Below are 16583 nucleotides of genomic sequence, written 5' to 3'. Positions count from 1 at the left end.
CTTAAATGTTCATTTTCTTGTAGTAACGGGTGCCCAACCCTCTCTAATTTACAGATTCCATTTTGTTTACATGCTAGCACCATTTTAAAATTTTATCTACTAAGGTGGAAGAGATGACTCATCATTGTACCAGAGTCTTCCCAAGTATGTTGTAGCAAATTATTGCAGGCTATGTCATAGGACTATTAATAGGATCACAAAAAGAAAGTCCTTTTGTATGAACAGACCTTTAAAACATACGACTCTCTGCCAGATGTAATGCAGTTATTCTGGAGACAAGCAACTTTTTGGAAAATCTTTCCAGAATAAAATACTGGAAAATAATAGATCCCTTTAATGGCAGCACACAGGCTACAGTACCCCACTGCCATGGCTGTAATTGACCACATGCCTTGTAAACACCATCACCAAAGCCACTGACTGCACAGCTCTGTTTTCTGGGATTGCATCAAAGTAATACTCCTTAGTTAAGGAGTCAGCATTGCTTTGGAAAACTAATGGCCAATGGTACTTCTCCTCCAGTGTATTAACTGCTTTATATGTGATATCTTCAGTTTGTGATTCAATAAGAAAACCCATCTTCTTAATGTTTTAAACTCCATCACATCTTTAAGGAAGGAGGTTTTCTTTTTGAGATGGGGTCTTGCTCTGTGGCCCAGGCTGGAGTGCAGTGGTGCCATCTCAGCTCACTGCAACCTCTGCTTCCCGGGACTACCAATGTGTGCCATCATCCCTGGCTGATTTTTTTTTTGGTAGAGACAGGGTTTCTCCATGTCACCCAGGCTGGTCTTGAACTCCTGTACTCAAGCACTCTGCCCGCCTCAGCCTCCAAAAATGCTAGGATTACACACGAGCCACCACGCCCAACCAATCCATCCTATTTTTCTACCAGTTATCTAGCCTATGTAATTTTGTTACTTGACATTAGAAACATTAATTTTCAAATTATAAGATGATTTTCTTTCTCATCTCAAAGGACTCTGGCTTATCGCAAAGAATTGCAGTAAAGTATAAACCTGAGTTACCCTCAAGGACTTTACTAGCACCTAGGTCGGCTGTGTTTCCTCGTCTCAAGTTTATCATGTGCCTGGTATTATTGACACGGGACAATGCAAAATTGCAAGAAGGTGTAAGGTTCATTCATGTAAGGTTTCAACCATTTTAAATGCTTAGAATATTAAAACATCACCTTAGGATGATTATCAGGAAATCTATTTCAAAATCCTTCCCCAAAAAGTGGGTAATTATGGATTTATTCTTGAGACCTAAGAAAACACAGGAGTTCATCGTAAGTGCTCTACCTTGCTGTCAGAATGTTGAAAAACTTTCCCAGTTATCAATGACCTGGGGGGTTTCCTTCATTCTTCATTTTCCATATTCCCTTTCAGACTTAAACTATTCAAGTAATGTATATGCCTTCTTCATTAACAGGCACAAATAATGAATATTCCTCTTTTGCCAACATCTTCTGTTCTCTGATTTTCTTCCAGTTCCGATCTGGTCTTTGTTAAAGAGTGATACTTAACACAATTAATATTTATAATTGCTATTGTCTTTATTTTTATTTTTGACCTTCATTAAATAGTAGTTTTTGCTGCTACTGTCTTTTTTTTTTTTAAGAGACAGGATCTTGCTCTGTTGCCCAGGCTTGAATACAGTGATGTGATCATAGCTCTCTGCAGCCTTGAACTCCTAAGCTCATGGGATCCTTCTGCCTCAGTCTCCCTTAGGACTACAGGTGGATGCCACCATGCCTGGCTGATTTTTAAACTTTTTGGTAGAGATAGAGTCTCGCTATGTTGTCCAGGCTGGTCTCAAACTCCTGGACTCAAGTAGTCCAGCCTTGACCTCTCTAAGTGCTGGGATTAAAGGTATGAGCCATCCTGCATGGCCAGCCATTTTAAAACTATTGACTAAACTTTTTTTTGGATAAGACATTGTCAGTAACTTCTACTCACATATCATTAAGAATCACAGAAAATTTGAATGTTGAAACTTACTGGCTGCCATTCAATTTCAAGCAAATCTAGGCCAAAATTAGCCCACCCCATGGAAAGTTATTGTTGGAATAAGAAGACAAAGAGAGATTCGCAGCACTGCTAAGATGAGTCAGATAACCTATGGCACCCTTCCCGCCTGTCTTCTTTTGGCCAGTTGATTCACTGCTAATATTCTGTATGAGAACAGTAGAGCTCTCCTTCTGTCCTTTTTGGCTTTTTGGGGGGCAAGCGGGGCAGTAGGAAGCTGGCAGGACTGAAATATGGTTAGAGAACATTGCTCTACTGAAACACAAGATGCTTTAGAACAGTCAAGGAGAGGAAGGAGGGCAATGTAATATAAAGGAAAGTAAAAGGCAAATAATTAGTTCTATAGTTTAATTAATTAATCCACTCATTAAACATGAGGGGGGCTTATTCTGCAGGGTTATAATAAAATTAGCAGCAACAATAAGCTCCAGGAAACAATGCTCTTTTAAAAAAAAAATTGAGTTTCCCATACTTCCAAGAAAGCCCTAAGTCTATTTTAAAGTTTTCTTAGTCTGAATCAGGCAAGTGAAGAACTTGACTCTCTTTGTCTCTTGCTGCTAATCACAGCGGTAGGAATGATGATGGGGCCTGGTGTAGGAATGATGGGGTCTGTCGCCAAAGCAATTCCCAATAACACTTTTTGGCTCCTCACGTCCCTTTCTCTTGAATGTTTCACACTTCAAATGTTCGATGATGAATGAGCAGATGCCTTTCCATGTTTTCTTTTTAGAACTCAAAAACTGTATCAGCTCTTTCCAAGGCACACTTTTTGAACTAGAAATAGTTGTTTGTTTTGGTGCCAAATTTTTTAATTCCAAGAAGACAATTTGACAGTATGCTTTTGCGATTGTCTGGAAAAAAAAATACAAAACTGGTATAATCTTTGAATCAGAAATTATGTTACAAGTAGTTACATCTTCTATGATCAGTCAAACTGAGATTTTTTTAAAATGCTAGTTACTTGGCAGGGAGTAGTAGCTCACGCCTATAATCTCAGCACTTTGGGAGGCCATGGTGGGCAGATCACTTGAAGTCAAGAGTTTGAGACCAGCCTGGCCAACATGGTGGTGTACATCTGTAATCCCAGTTACTCGGCCTGAGAATTGCTTGAACCCAGAGAGTGGAGGTTGCAGTGAGCCAAGATTGCGCCACTACATTCTAGCCTGGGTGAGGAAGTGAGACTCTGTTTCAAAAAAAAAAGGCCAGGCACAGTGGCTCACACCTGTGATCCCAGCACTTCGGGAGGCTGAGGCAGGCAGATCACCCAAGGTCAGGAGTTCAAGACAAGCCTGGCCAATATGGTGAAAGCCCATCTCTACTAAAAATAAAAAAATTAGCCAGGCAAGGTGGCAGATGCCTATAATCCCAGCTATTTGGGAGGCCAATACAGGAGAATTGTTTGAACCTGGGAAGAGGAGGCTGCAGTGAGCTGAGATCACACCATTGCTCTCCAGCCTGGTCAACAAGAATGAAACTCCATCTCAAAAAAAATAAAAAGGCTAGTTACTTGTTATATGTCAAAGTTTGGGGGTTCCAGTGTAATTTGAGATGATTCCTTTCCAATACATTTTTTAAACCTCTAGACACTGGAGGGTGTAAGCAGGAAAGAGGGCTTCCTTCTTATGAGCTACATGGCGTCCAGTCCCCCGTTCCCCATAAATTCAGAAAATTCTTCCTGAGGCTCAATTCTGTTTACTCAGAGAGCAGCAAGTTTAACCGCTAATTGTCATAAAAGCATTTAAAGAGATAAACAACTCTGCATTACTGATTCACAACCATGCACCAGAGGTCCTGCAGCTTTGTAAAGTTAGACAACAATGATAACAAAAAAGCAATTTCCTGGGTTCTGTCAGCAGCAAGAATTTGCTTTCATGCATGGCCTGATATTGGTAGCTACACCAGGTAAATGGAAATGGGCTGGAAATCCAACCTATCCTGATTGAGCAGGAGTCTGGGTTTGGTATCCTCAGATGACATCTTGTTTAAATGACACAGGCTTATTGCTCTCTTTGAAGATAAGAAGGTCCAGAACTTTCTCTATGCTTCAGATTAGGCGAATGTGATTCTGGATTCAGATAAGATGCACATTCATGATATCAACAGGAAAGCCCTTTTTGAAATGAACTATGCTCCAGTGCAAAAGACAGGAGGACAGGAAAGAATCATTAAACTGGGTTTTCTAAGGTCAGAGAAACACTAGGGTGCAAAGGCGCGGTGGGAACTCTTTAGATCAACCCAGCTCACCCTACAGGTGGAGCCCTAACACCAGGACACAGAAACCTGCCCTTCCCACTAAATTCCTAGAATAGTTAACAGCTGGTAAGGATGGCTATCATTTACTTTCAAATACTTGGTCAGGGACAATATAATACAGCTGTGTGCTTCTGAAATTAGTTTAAATTACATTCCAGGGTCTGAAAACCATCCTAACTGGGAATATATACTCAAAGAATGGTCATCTAGGATCTAATGAGAGAGCCCATGCTCTGCAGGTGCCTTCCTCCAGTACTTAGCTCCCTTTAACTCCCAAGGACCCCCGAAGCTTTGCTAATTGGCATAATTAAGATGAGAAATAGGTTTTCATTAGTGAAATTAGTGGCTTGTCAATTAGCATAACAAATGTTAGAAATCCATGAAATTGGTCGTGTTCAAATTTGGGGATGAGAGATCTTCCTCACCCTTTCACAAAGAGGCTACGTGAGTAGCGTGAACCCTCTGATTTATATACCCTTCGCGATGGTGTTTGAGGTTTGAGAACTAAACAATCTCCTTAACACCTACTAAATGGTAATAGAATACTGTCTTCATAAAATTGCCACATCTGTCTTTATGCAAGATGGGGTTGGAGCATCTAGAAACTTAGAGAGCTGAGATTTCTTCATACAATTTTTTTTACAAATGTTTATTTAAAAAATCTGTATGAGTGCCAGAATTTGGTCCAAGAGACTTGTGTTTAATATAATCTGGTAGCCAGGCTGCAACTAAAGCCACCTTTATTTACCAAAAAGTGTTTAATAGTTTTGCAAAGCAAATTAGCGTGGCTCAGTTTACAACCCAGGGGCCTGTGTCTCCACCTAAATAATGCAGAAAATGTGGTAATTCAGAGTTTGGCGTCCAAAGACCAGAGTCTGGGGTGACTTCTTGGTTCGACCTACGAAAGTGCTGCCAGACCTTTTGTACTGCAATCATGGAATTCTGCTGAGAATAGAACTCTTTTGTAACCAGGACTAATAATATCTCCCAAATCTGTTTTGAGAATTAAGTTAGAAAATGTACTTAAAAGTACTATGAAAACCATAAAACGGTTAATTCAAATGTTCACTATTATTAAGCCATTTTACGCTGAGGTTTAAATGACCGGTATTATATCCTTTCTGGCAGCAGACTGATTTTCTTTTGGGAAAAGAACAGGAGATTTTTAGAAGAAAAGAAATGAACAAGAAAAGATTAAAGAAAAAAGACTCAGGAAAGCCTGAAAGAGCCTACGGCGGCTCTAATCACCCTAATCTTTCCCCAACCCCAGATCCTTACGTATGAATTTTAGTTGAAGCTAAACACAACTGGCTGCAACAGAGAGAGTAATTTCATAAAATGTCCTTAAAACTTAAGTCCTGAAATGCAGTAAGTAGAATGAGCAGCCAAGAACCACCTTGACCTGGGGCTCCAGTCACATGGAAAGCAGAGGAGGCGTCACACATTTGATAAAACAGAACCTGGTCCATCTCCTCTACTCAACTAGCCAAGTAAATGTATGAGTGAATGAGACAGCACCGACAAGCCTGTCCTATGGGCATGCTGTAAGTGTGGTAACCCCATTTTGGGGTTGACACATGTCTAATAGCTTATCATTTCACAGTACATGCACATACATGACATCCGTCAGCTGATGCCCAAAACATGGCCCTCTGTTAAGTGGGAAAGGCAGGAATTTTATTTCAGTCTTAAAACTTCAGAATAAAAGGTATAGAGAAATAGAGGGGTGTTTCCCAAGATCACCTGGCTAGTAAGTGCCCTAGCCAGGATCTGAAGTGGGTTCTTCTCATTCTATCCTGATATGTTAAAATGGATTCTCAATAATAGGAGGCTTTTAAAATGACATGGGAGATGGTAAGAAGAGAGGATGGATCAAAAGAGAGTTAGCTTGGCTTTTTGGTTGATCTTTTGCTTGTCTGAATGCCTACAGATGAGGTGAGACTGACAATTTAGCTTTAAAAGTCAAAAATCCCTTTTCCTTCCTTATTCCTCTCGGCCAGGAACAGATGAACTCCCCAGAGAGTTAACTCTCTGGAGTCACATCTGTTGCTCTACCTGTCAGAGTAGAAATGCGACTTCTTGCACAGTCTGGGGGTTTCATCCTCTGGGCTGGTCTCTGAAAGAGTTCTGTTTCCTCTGGCCACTTGCCAGAGGTAAGATCCCATGTCCATGTCATTGTGATGGACACTGTGGGAAAAGGCTGCAGCTCCTCACCAACACCACAAGTGAGATTCTAGAAGCCTGTTTACATTTGCACAGAAAACACAACAGCAGGGCGCTGATCCCTGCCCCACTGGGCAGAGACACCCATGTGTTCTTTCTGCCCAGGGCACCTGGGCCTGCAGCTGGGCATGTCATGAACAGAAATAACTTTAAGGAAGTGTATTTTCCTTAGCAGGTCTGCCTGAGCCCAAGCGGACAGCAGAAAGGTGTCCTTCACCACAAGGACAATGCTTGTGTTCACAGGCTCCCCTCTGCCCCACCATCCTCAGGCTGTCCAAGCTCGACAGTGTCCCTCACCCCCCTCGACCTCCTAGGCACCTAGCCTAATTGCACAGTGTGACCCAAATTACTCAAACATCAGGCTGCACAACCAGGTTTCTCTACTCTGAATAACCCAGATTACTTCCCACTAAAGCCATGACATTTAAATTAGAAATGCTTTTCTCTAGATAATAGGTGACCCGATCCTTTAATCCAGTTATTTTTAAGTTCCAACAAAAATACTAACTCACTCTTGGCCTAGGAACAGAGACATGGCTATAAAACAAAACTTCCTTATAGCTGTGAAACCCTTCCGTTTTCCCTTCTTATCCTGCCTCTCTCTCTCTCTCTCTCTCTCTCATTTATTTATTTATTTAAGACAGTCTTGCTCTGTCTCCCAGGCAGGAGTGCAAAGGTGCCATCTCGGCGCACTGCAACCTTAGCCTCCCGGGTTCAAGCAATTCTGTCTCAGACTCCCAGTAGCTGGGATTACTAGCACCCATCACCATGCCCAGCTAATTTTTTTTTTTTTTTGTATTTTTAGTAGAGATGGGGTTTCGCCATGTTGTTCAGGGTGGTCTCAAACTCCTGATGTCAGGTAATCCACATGCCTTGGCCTCCCAAAGTGCTAGGATTACAGGCATGAGCCACTGCACCTGGCCCCTGCCTCTCTTTTGTAAGTCACATTTTTGGTACACGGGACACAACAACGATCATGACAAAGAACCAAAGAACTGGTTCCACGAGGCATGTGTAGCTGTCTCTAGGCAGGTTCTTCCTAAACTTCTAACTTTCTGGCTGAGTCAGAATGTCTCCAGCACGAAAGCAAATGCAGAAGGGGGTGGGATGGAGGAAGTGCACCTGGCTGGTGGATGATGCCTAGAGACAGAGACCTAAAAGATGCCCACATCAGCTGCACCTCATCAGCCTTGAAGAAACCAGGCAAAGCTACAGTCAGGAGGTCTGAGGGAGTCTAACTCTCCAAACCCAGGAAACCCAAGGCATAAGAAAGGGAACACAGAGGTTGAAGAAGTCAAGGCACTTTCCTGCAACACTGCCTTGGATCCATAAGCACATCCTGGAACCCTGCAGAGCTATGTGCTATCTGCCCCGGCCATGCGAGGTCCCCAGAGCTCAAAGGTAATCCCCCATCCCCAGCAAGAAGCTCACAGACTTGGAGGGAAGGAGTCCCAGTTCCCACAAGAACAACAAACAGCACCAGGGGAAGGAAGTGCTGCAGCAATAGCAGGAAATAAAACTCCAGCCCTCTTCAACGGTGCAAATCGTGCAGGGCAAAAAGAATTGAAGAAAGTGCAGTGCACCCAAGTTCCTAAGCAGGCTGGCTGCACCTCCTCTGGCCCTCCCTGCTGAAGACGCTGGAAGGAGAAGGAGCTGGGACTCAGAGTGGGTCTCTTCCACCCTCCCCTGAAGGCACAGACAGCAGGAAAGTCTGGGAACCGCTTGCTGCTTGGGTTAGGCTTGGGCCTTTAAGCCAAGTCTACAAGCGGGAAGTGGAGGAGAGGCAAGACCCCGGGGTAATAACCTGGACCACACTGCAGTCCTAAGCAGGCTTCCCTATTCCTTCCCCCAGCAGAGCTTCTTCCGGCCTATAGAACTAGGGGCCCGTGTTGATTGTGGGAAACTGTGAACCAAGCCACTCCCTAAGGGGGCTAGAGCCTCCCCTCCCGTCTGATGGAAGACAGCCGGCCAGACTCCACACCTCAAGCACTCCTGGGGCAAACCCAGGCTAAATGTGGACCAGGCATGCTTGGATCAATGCTTAAAAGGGGTGAATACTACAAATGCTTCTTGGGTTTGCCTCCATGGATCCCCTGCCATGAAGCCATTACAGCTCAATGTGACTAGGGCAGTTTTAAAAAGAAAACTCAATCCTTTGGGGACCAGGAGTCCTGTGCCTGCTCCTGCAGGTCCAGCCTTTTTTTCTGAGAGCTTCTATGGTATTGGTAAAAGACCATTAGGCTATTCTGTCTGGCTTATGCCTCAGGTACAGGTCTGAAGATGGGAGGAAAATGCTTCTGGAACTTTCCCACCCCTTCACTGGAAATAAGGCTTGCCTGTGCCTTGACCCACATTCCTGGTGAAGGAAACTGGTCAATTTCTCATAGAATGGAATCTCCCCGGCACCGTAGCTTAAGCCTATTAATAACATCCTCTCAGCTCTGCTGAAAAGTCAACGGCTCCAATGTCAGGCTGCACATCTGGAAAATGTTAAGGTGTTACTTGATGAAAACATTTACAGCTTGGGCTTTCTGTGAAAGAAACTGAAGATGGTGTGTGTGGTGGGAGTCAGCAGTGGGGAGGGAAGGAAAGGAAGGAAGCTGCTGTTAGCTTTTCAGTAGCAGCGGATGAAAGGGTTGTTTCTTTCCGTTACTTGGAGACCCACTTCTTACAGGAGTGACTGGGAGGCTTCCGGGTTTCCCGTGAATGAGGAGAGATGTAAGTTTCATGTTTTCCTCAATGGGGGATACTCTGGGGCCTATCAAGGAGCCCTCCAATGCTCTTCTCATCAAAGGCCCTTTTCACTGTCAGATTGTTTTGCAAGGTAGTCCCCACCCCAGAAGAAACCAAGCCCAAGCCCACAGAGGGAACTCTGGCCCCTGCAAGCTGAGATTTCTAGGGTAACCAATTCTGCTAAAGACAAAAGCAAGCCTAGTTTTCAGTTTTTTATAACTTTGCTGTGTCCCTCTTGGTTTTAGAATAGTTCCGGATCTTGGGTTCATGCCTGATCAGCAGGTCACGGCAGGGATCAAAAGCCACGCACCACTGTGGACCCAGCAGAATCCCAAGCAAATCCCGAGGCAGAGCCCCAAGGGAAAACAGTGCCAGATGCATTGCGGTTAACCCTCTGTCTACAGGCGATTCTGTACCTACGAACGAAGCTGGTGAGGGTCTCCTTCCATCCCCATGGGACTTCCAAGAGACAGGGAGCACACATTCCCCCAAAAGCCACATTCCCCCAAACCACCCTGTGAATATGGTGAGTTCCACAGCATGGAAACAGAAGGCTAGCAGTAGACCACAGCACTGAGTTTCTTGAAGAAATACCAGAAGATGGCTAGGAAATGAGTCACCAGAATCACCGGGTCACTTGGTTCTGTTCTGGAAAAGCACACCCAGATTCTCACAGATGCACTCACACCATCTTCAAAGCATGATCTGCCACTCATGCAGCATTGCACTATATGTGCAGAAGTGAGCGTCTTCTTTGCCTCTTAGCACAAAAGCTGAGAGTTTTACAAGATTTGAGGAAAAAAAGAGAGTGAGAGAGAGAGAGAGAAGCAAGACACCAATCCGAGCTCGGCTGCCCACTGTCCAGCAAGAAAGGACTCCACAGCACATGACAGACTCCAAAAACCTCCTCCATAAAGACACTGGCCTCAAAAAGGACCCTTGTCCTTTCAGATTAGAAAGAAAAGGACAAGAAGATAAGTCAGCAGACTTGGCTTACCCTGCCCAGAGCGTGCACCTCAAACCTCCTCAGTGAGAACTGCCTTTTTCCAGACAGATTCCTGCATGCACCCTGGCTCAAGCTGGACAAATTCCTCCTGAGCCTCCTGATGGAAGACTGTGATGTCACCGTGAGCCCTCCCTCTGCTCCCTAAAAGGCCATTCACACAAAGAAGGACTTTAACCTCCTTCGGAGAGGCCTGGCCCCTCCCAGGCTGGCCGGAGCCCGCAGGCAGCGGCATTCCCAGGCAGTGTGGGCCTGGCCTGCTCCAGTCACACTCAGGGCTGAGTGGGTAGGCAGGAGCTGGTGGTGCTGATGTGAATGAGTTACCGCTGTCTTCTTGGCAATTTACAGCTAGGCCCTGGGACAAGCAGGGAATTGATATCCCAGGGATACTGAGGCAGCAAAAAATCTGAAAGACCCTGGAGAAATCTCCAGTTAGACAGACTTTTCAGGACAGCTTGTGGTGTGTGCTTGTGCATGTGTACATGCATGTGGTAGGTGCATGTGTGCATGTGTGTGATAACAAATGTTCAGATTAGAAAATTTGGGAAAAAAATATTCATTACCCCTCCAGTCAGAAAGATAAAAGTTAATATTTTATTTCATTCCATGGCCGTCTTCTCAGAAATACATATTTAATATCATTGAGACCAGATAGTAATTGCAATTCTGTGCCAACTTTTTTTAAAAATCACATCATTTCACAAGCAGTTTTTATGTTATTTAACGGCCTTTGTAAGATGCATTTTAAGTGGCTACATGATAATCGATGCCAAAGTGGACAGATGCATCTGGAGTCTGAGATGAGCGCTCTAATTTCAAGGAATGTCTGGAGGAATTGGCCGCATCATCCCATAGCTAGCAACAGTCCTCAGCCACCAAGAAAACAGATGTGCATTTGCCTTGGGTAGAGACATCAGTGGCACCTCAGAATAGGGCCCCCAGCACTGCACCAAGGTCTAACGGGAGTTGGCGTGTTTATCAGTGTCCCCCACCTGGAAACACCTCCTGGCTCCACTCTGCCTCCAGATTCCATCCACCTCGTTCCCTGGAACTCTACATTGACCTGGAAAATTTGGGGCATAACTTAGGGGCAGAACTAGAAAGTCAGTCAGAATTCCAGGTCAGTTCAGTGCCATGAAGTATTCACTTTTTCAGTAAGATTTGAGAGAACAAAGAGAGCTGAGATTTCCAGTAAACCGGGGGAAAGATGACCAACGCCACATATGGTTCTGTGGGTCCAGCTCATGTGGGGACCGTTCTAGAGCAGTTTGTCCTGGTGAGCAGCCCAAAGACGGAACAGGGTTCACCTGTGGTCTGCACACTGGCCAGCATGGCAGACCTCCTGGGACCCTCCCAAACACACGAGTCTAGGAAGGAATAATCAAAGTAGATGGAGCCCAGGCAGGCTCTTCTGAAAAGGAAGCTAAAAGTATCCTTTACAGCTACTGGCAGAATCTAACCAACATTTTCCATAGGCTGAAAACATTTTCCAAATTTATTTAGACATTGAGAAGTTCCTCAATGACTGAGTCTCCAGGGAGCACCAAAGGGAACTCTGAATTTATGCTGCCCTGTGGAATAATTGGAATGCTCTGTTCTGTAGCCAAAGGCACTTCAAGATGCTACCTGGTCATCTAAAGTAAAATGAGGTGGGGAAATCACATGCCAATGGCATTGCTTTGCTTGAGAATGCAGAACCAGGGCAGGACCTTCCATGAGGAGGTACCCTCGAACAACAACACAAGAGGGGTACCCAGGACCCACTCCATTACCACACCTGCCCCTCCACACCTGTGGGAAGATTTGTTTTTTTAAAAAAAGGTTTTAGGCCAGATGCGGTGGTTTACACCTGTAATCCCAGCACTTTGGGAGGCTGAGGTGGGCAGATCACAAGCTCAGGAGTTTGAGACCAGCCTGGCTATCATGGTGAAACCCCATGTCTACTACAAATACAAAAATTAGCTGGGCGTGGTGATGGGTGCCTGTAATCCCAGCTACTCAGGAGGCTGAGGCAGGAGAACTGCTGGAACCGCGGAGGCGGAGGTTGCAGTGGACCGAGATTATGCCACTGCACCCCAGCCTGGGGAACAGAGCGAGACTCCGTCTCAAAAAAAAAAAAGGGGGGGTTTTAAATCTGCCAATTTGCCCTGTTGACAAAGAGAAAACTATGTGCTCTTAAAGTACTATTTTCCAAGGAGTAGGCTTGCATATGACCTGGTGTCTCAGAGGTACCTGGGACCACTACACATACAAATGCACACATGCTTCACCCACACACATGCACACTGCTGTGTGCTGACTTGAGTTACCTCTACAAATTCATATGTTGAAGTCCTAACACCAACCACCACAAAATGTGAGATTATTTGGAGCTCAGTCTTGACAGAGGTAATCATGTTTAAGTGAAGTCATTAGAGTGGGTCCTAATCCAGCATGAGTAGTAGCTTTATAACAAGAGGAAATTTAGACACAGAGACATGCATAGAGGGAGCACAACTCTTTATAAGCCAAGGAGAAGAGCCTGGAACAGATCCTTCCCTCACAGCCCTCAAAAGGAATCAACTCTCCTGAGGATTTTGTACTTCTAGCCTCCCAACTGTGAGAGTACAAATTTCTGCTGTTTAAGTCTCTCCCCACCAACTGGTGGTACCTTGTCATGCATGGCAGCCCTAACAAACTAATATATACACTCAAACATATACACCCTTGCATTCAAATTTGTGCATGCACATAAAAACACACACATTCACAGACTTCCCTCAGTCCCCCTTCAACCCCTAGCTGCAAAAATAGAGTGGAGTTTAGAAAAATACTCTGTGGCAAAGTTACCGTTAGGGACTGCAGCAAAGTAGATTATACTCAGAGGCAGAGCAAGACATGAACAACCAGCAAGCTAGCTTCAGGCTGCAAAAGCATAAACTGAGCCATCCACACTTGATGACAGTGGAGTCCCTCGGGAGAAATGACCAGAGTGGAACCCAGCAGGTAACATCTAGCGGCAGCTGACCTCTACACCCCCTACGCATAGACTCTGAGCTTGAGGTGGGTTTTCTGGAAATAAATTTGCACTACCAGTTTAATTCTCCTGCTGCCATAACCTGATCTCTTTAGTCTCTGAGGGTGCCTTGCCCTGGGGGAAAAGAAGCCTTTTTGAAACTTTGTCCTGGTTGACTGGGAAGTAAACTTCAACGTATGAGGGTCTAGCCACTGGGGTTTAAAGGCCATCGATACCATAATGATCATCATTCAGTGAATATCTATGGTGCACCTACTGTGTGTCTTGTCTGTGCCACATATCCTTGCTTACCTTCTATTTAATCCTCCCATTAATGGCAAGCTGGAGACTATCATGCACTCTGCAGAGGAGCAGACCCCAGCCAGTGGGGGCCACCTATTCCCTAGGGTCACCCTGCTGGTCAGGAACAGAGCTCTGGCTAGAAGCCATGAATCCCCAAAATGCAGCAGGGCTCATGGAAGCTGCACCAGGCAGCTCAGGAGGGAGCAGACCCAGGAAGGATTTGGGCTAATGCAAATAAAAGAAAAAATCTTAATGCCAGGACTACACCTGTAATCCCAGCACCTTGGGAGGCTGAAGCAAGAGAATCCATCACCTGAGCTCAGGAGTTTGAGACCAGCCTGGGCAATGTAGTGCAACCTTGTCTCTATAAAATTTGAAAATTAGCCAGGCTCAGTGGCGTGCACGTTTACTGCCAGCTACTTGGGAGGGTGAGGCAGGAGGAACTTGAGCCTGGGAGGTCAAGGCTGCAGTGAGATGATCAAAACAAACAAATAACCTTAAGAAGTGTCTGTAATTTAAGGCAGCAGGAGACTACTTTGAAGCTTTGGGAAGGCCTCATTTCCCCTCTGAGTCTTAGTTTTCTGGTCTGTAAAATGAGATCCCAACTATGTAAAAACCCTCACAATTCACTTCTCCTTATCTCTGTGAACTCTGTGGTTTTAGCGTGCACTTTGGGCACAGGTGAAGTCGTTCTGAGTGAGCAGAGTCTCGACAAAGCCTGAGAGACCACAGGACCAGCAGCTGCCTTGGACACCAGGTGATACTTTTGCCAAGAGAGGTTTTAAGAGTTCCCCAAAGGAAGCGTGGCTCGTAGACAGAACTTTATCTCTTTAATGGAAGGATTTTATTCTCCTAAATGTAACTATCCCATTTATGATGGTCACCAGTCACTAACACCTTAGTGTGACAGACAGTTCCAAAAACAGATTTGAAGGGGTCAGGAAGGAACAGAAAGAGGCCCGCAGGGTAGAGAGGCTGGCTTCAAACACGGTTAAGACCCAGCCCGCTGCCTGGAATTGCAAAGTAGCTGGTGTAAGGGAAAGGGTGGCACTGGGAAGGTTTCCCTTCCTGCTTCCTGGCACTTAGGGAAGCTGGGGCAGCTTTTCAAGCTGCTCCAAGGCCCAATTCAAGGCACAGAGAGAAGGAAGCCTGGGCCTCACAAATGCCCTTCCTCCTCAGATGCCCAGTCTTGTGCTATCCCTCCTTAGCCTTCAGGTAGGTTCCTTCCAAGCCTCTTCTCCAAAAGATCCTACATCTCAACATCTCAGCATGGAGCCAGGTCTTTAAAGCAATTTGCACTTACATGTGAATCTGATGGGAATTCTTACAATTTAAGACAGGCGTTTGTTTACCAAAGGAATCCCTAATTGGAGTAAAGTGTGGGAAACTAAGACACAATTAGCCCTTAATTTATTAAGGGGAGGCCTGGCACGATGGCTCAAGACTGTAATCCCAGCACTTTGGGAGGCCAAGGTGGGCAGATCATGAAGTCAAGAGATCGAGACCGTCCTGGCCAACGTGGTGAAACCCCATCTCTACTAAAGATACAAAAAAATTAGCCGGGCTTGGTGGTGTGTGCCTGTAGTCCCAGCTACTGGGGAGGCTGAGGCAGGAGAATTGCTTGAACCCGGGAGGTGGAGGTTGCAGTGAGCCGAGATTGTGCCACTACACTCCAGCCTGGAGCCTGGTGACAGAGTGAGACTCTGTCTCAAAAAAAAAAAAAAAAATTTATTAAGGGGAAATTGATGAGAAAAGGCAAACAGAAACAGCAACTCTCTCTCTTTTTTTTTTTTTTTTTTAGTTTTTTTATTTTAGGTGGAGTCTTGCACTGTTGTCTGGGCTGGAATGCAATGGTGCAATCTCAGCTCACTGCAACCTCCACCTCCCGGATTCAAGCGATTCTCCTGCCTCAGCCTCCCAAGCAGCTGGGATTACAGGTGCAGGCTACCACCACGCCCGGCTAGCCACCCAGACCTGGTAATGCTTCTCCAGTGCTCAGGGCACAGAAAGCTACAGAGCAGAGGGTTGAGAAGAATCCACAAAAACATATGGACCCCGCAGCTATGTCATGCACCATGATCTCATTTATTCCTGTTAGAAATATTATTTGAAATATATTTTATAAAAAAATAAATAGTTGTCAACTCCCAGCCTGTTTCCTCCCCACTGCTTCCTGCAGTCTCCCAGTGTTCCCTCTAACTGTCTCTGATGTTGCTGCTCAAAAAGCAGGCTTTTGGTCAGGGCACAGTGGCTCATGCCTGTAATCCCAGCACTTTGGGAGGCTGAGGCGATCAGATCACCTGAGACCAGGAGTTGAAGAGCAGCCTGGCCAACATGGTGAAAGCTTGTTTCTACTAAAATATACAAAAATTAGCCGGGTGTGGTGGCGCATGTCTACAATCCCAGCTACCCAGGAGGCTGAGGCAGGCAAATCCCTTGAACCTAGGAGGCGGAGGTTGCAGTGAGCCAAGATCACGCCACTGCACTCCAGCCTGGGCGACAAGAGTGAGACTCTGCCTAAAAAGAAGGAAAAAAAAAAGCAGGCTTTTGGAGAGAAGAGGGTCTGAAGCCCTAATGTGTGTTCTATTTCATTCCAGAACCAGAGGAAGATACTGGTGACATTTAAGGAAAAGGGGCTGATAAGTCTAGCAGGCCAATAAAATGTCCCCATCCCCTGACGTGCACCCTATTTCTACCCTGAGTCTGTTGAATTTCCCCGTCAAGGGCCTTTGACTCTAAAGATGACTCTGCTGTCTGCCTCAGGCACTATATCTCACCTCCCACTGGAGCAACGGCACCATCTTGTTGCACTGCGGGGGACCGAGCTTTAGAAGAAATGTATCACAATCTTATCTATAACACTGAAAACCTACAGGTGATGAAAATGTGTAGTCTAAGTATCAGTAACTGAAAATTTTGATTTATATAGCAAATAGAATGCTGTGCAGCCCGTGGAAAGTATATTTATCATAATTGCATATAACCTGAAATGATGCTATATAAATAGGTACATGCAAAGGGGTGCAGAGTTCAAGTTAAGAATGAA

General features: G+C 45.2%; 1 protein-coding gene across 21 annotated transcripts in view; it reads right to left on the bottom strand.

Annotated features, from left to right (window-relative positions):
• Positions 1-16583, bottom strand: part of PALM2AKAP2 (PALM2 and AKAP2 fusion) — a 527870-nt gene that overhangs the window by 36013 nt on the left and 475274 nt on the right. Inside the window, exon 1 of one of the 21 annotated variants that reach the window (XM_009000620.5) lies at positions 10234-10317. The gene's annotated coding sequence lies outside the window, so the exon portion shown is untranslated. 21 annotated transcript variants of the gene reach the window in all.

This window comes from Callithrix jacchus, chromosome 1 (genome assembly GCF_049354715.1).
Source record: "Callithrix jacchus isolate 240 chromosome 1, calJac240_pri, whole genome shotgun sequence".
In the NCBI taxonomy this organism is placed as follows: domain Eukaryota; kingdom Metazoa; phylum Chordata; class Mammalia; order Primates; family Cebidae; genus Callithrix; species Callithrix jacchus.
This window is presented reverse-complemented; position numbering and strand designations above follow the sequence as displayed.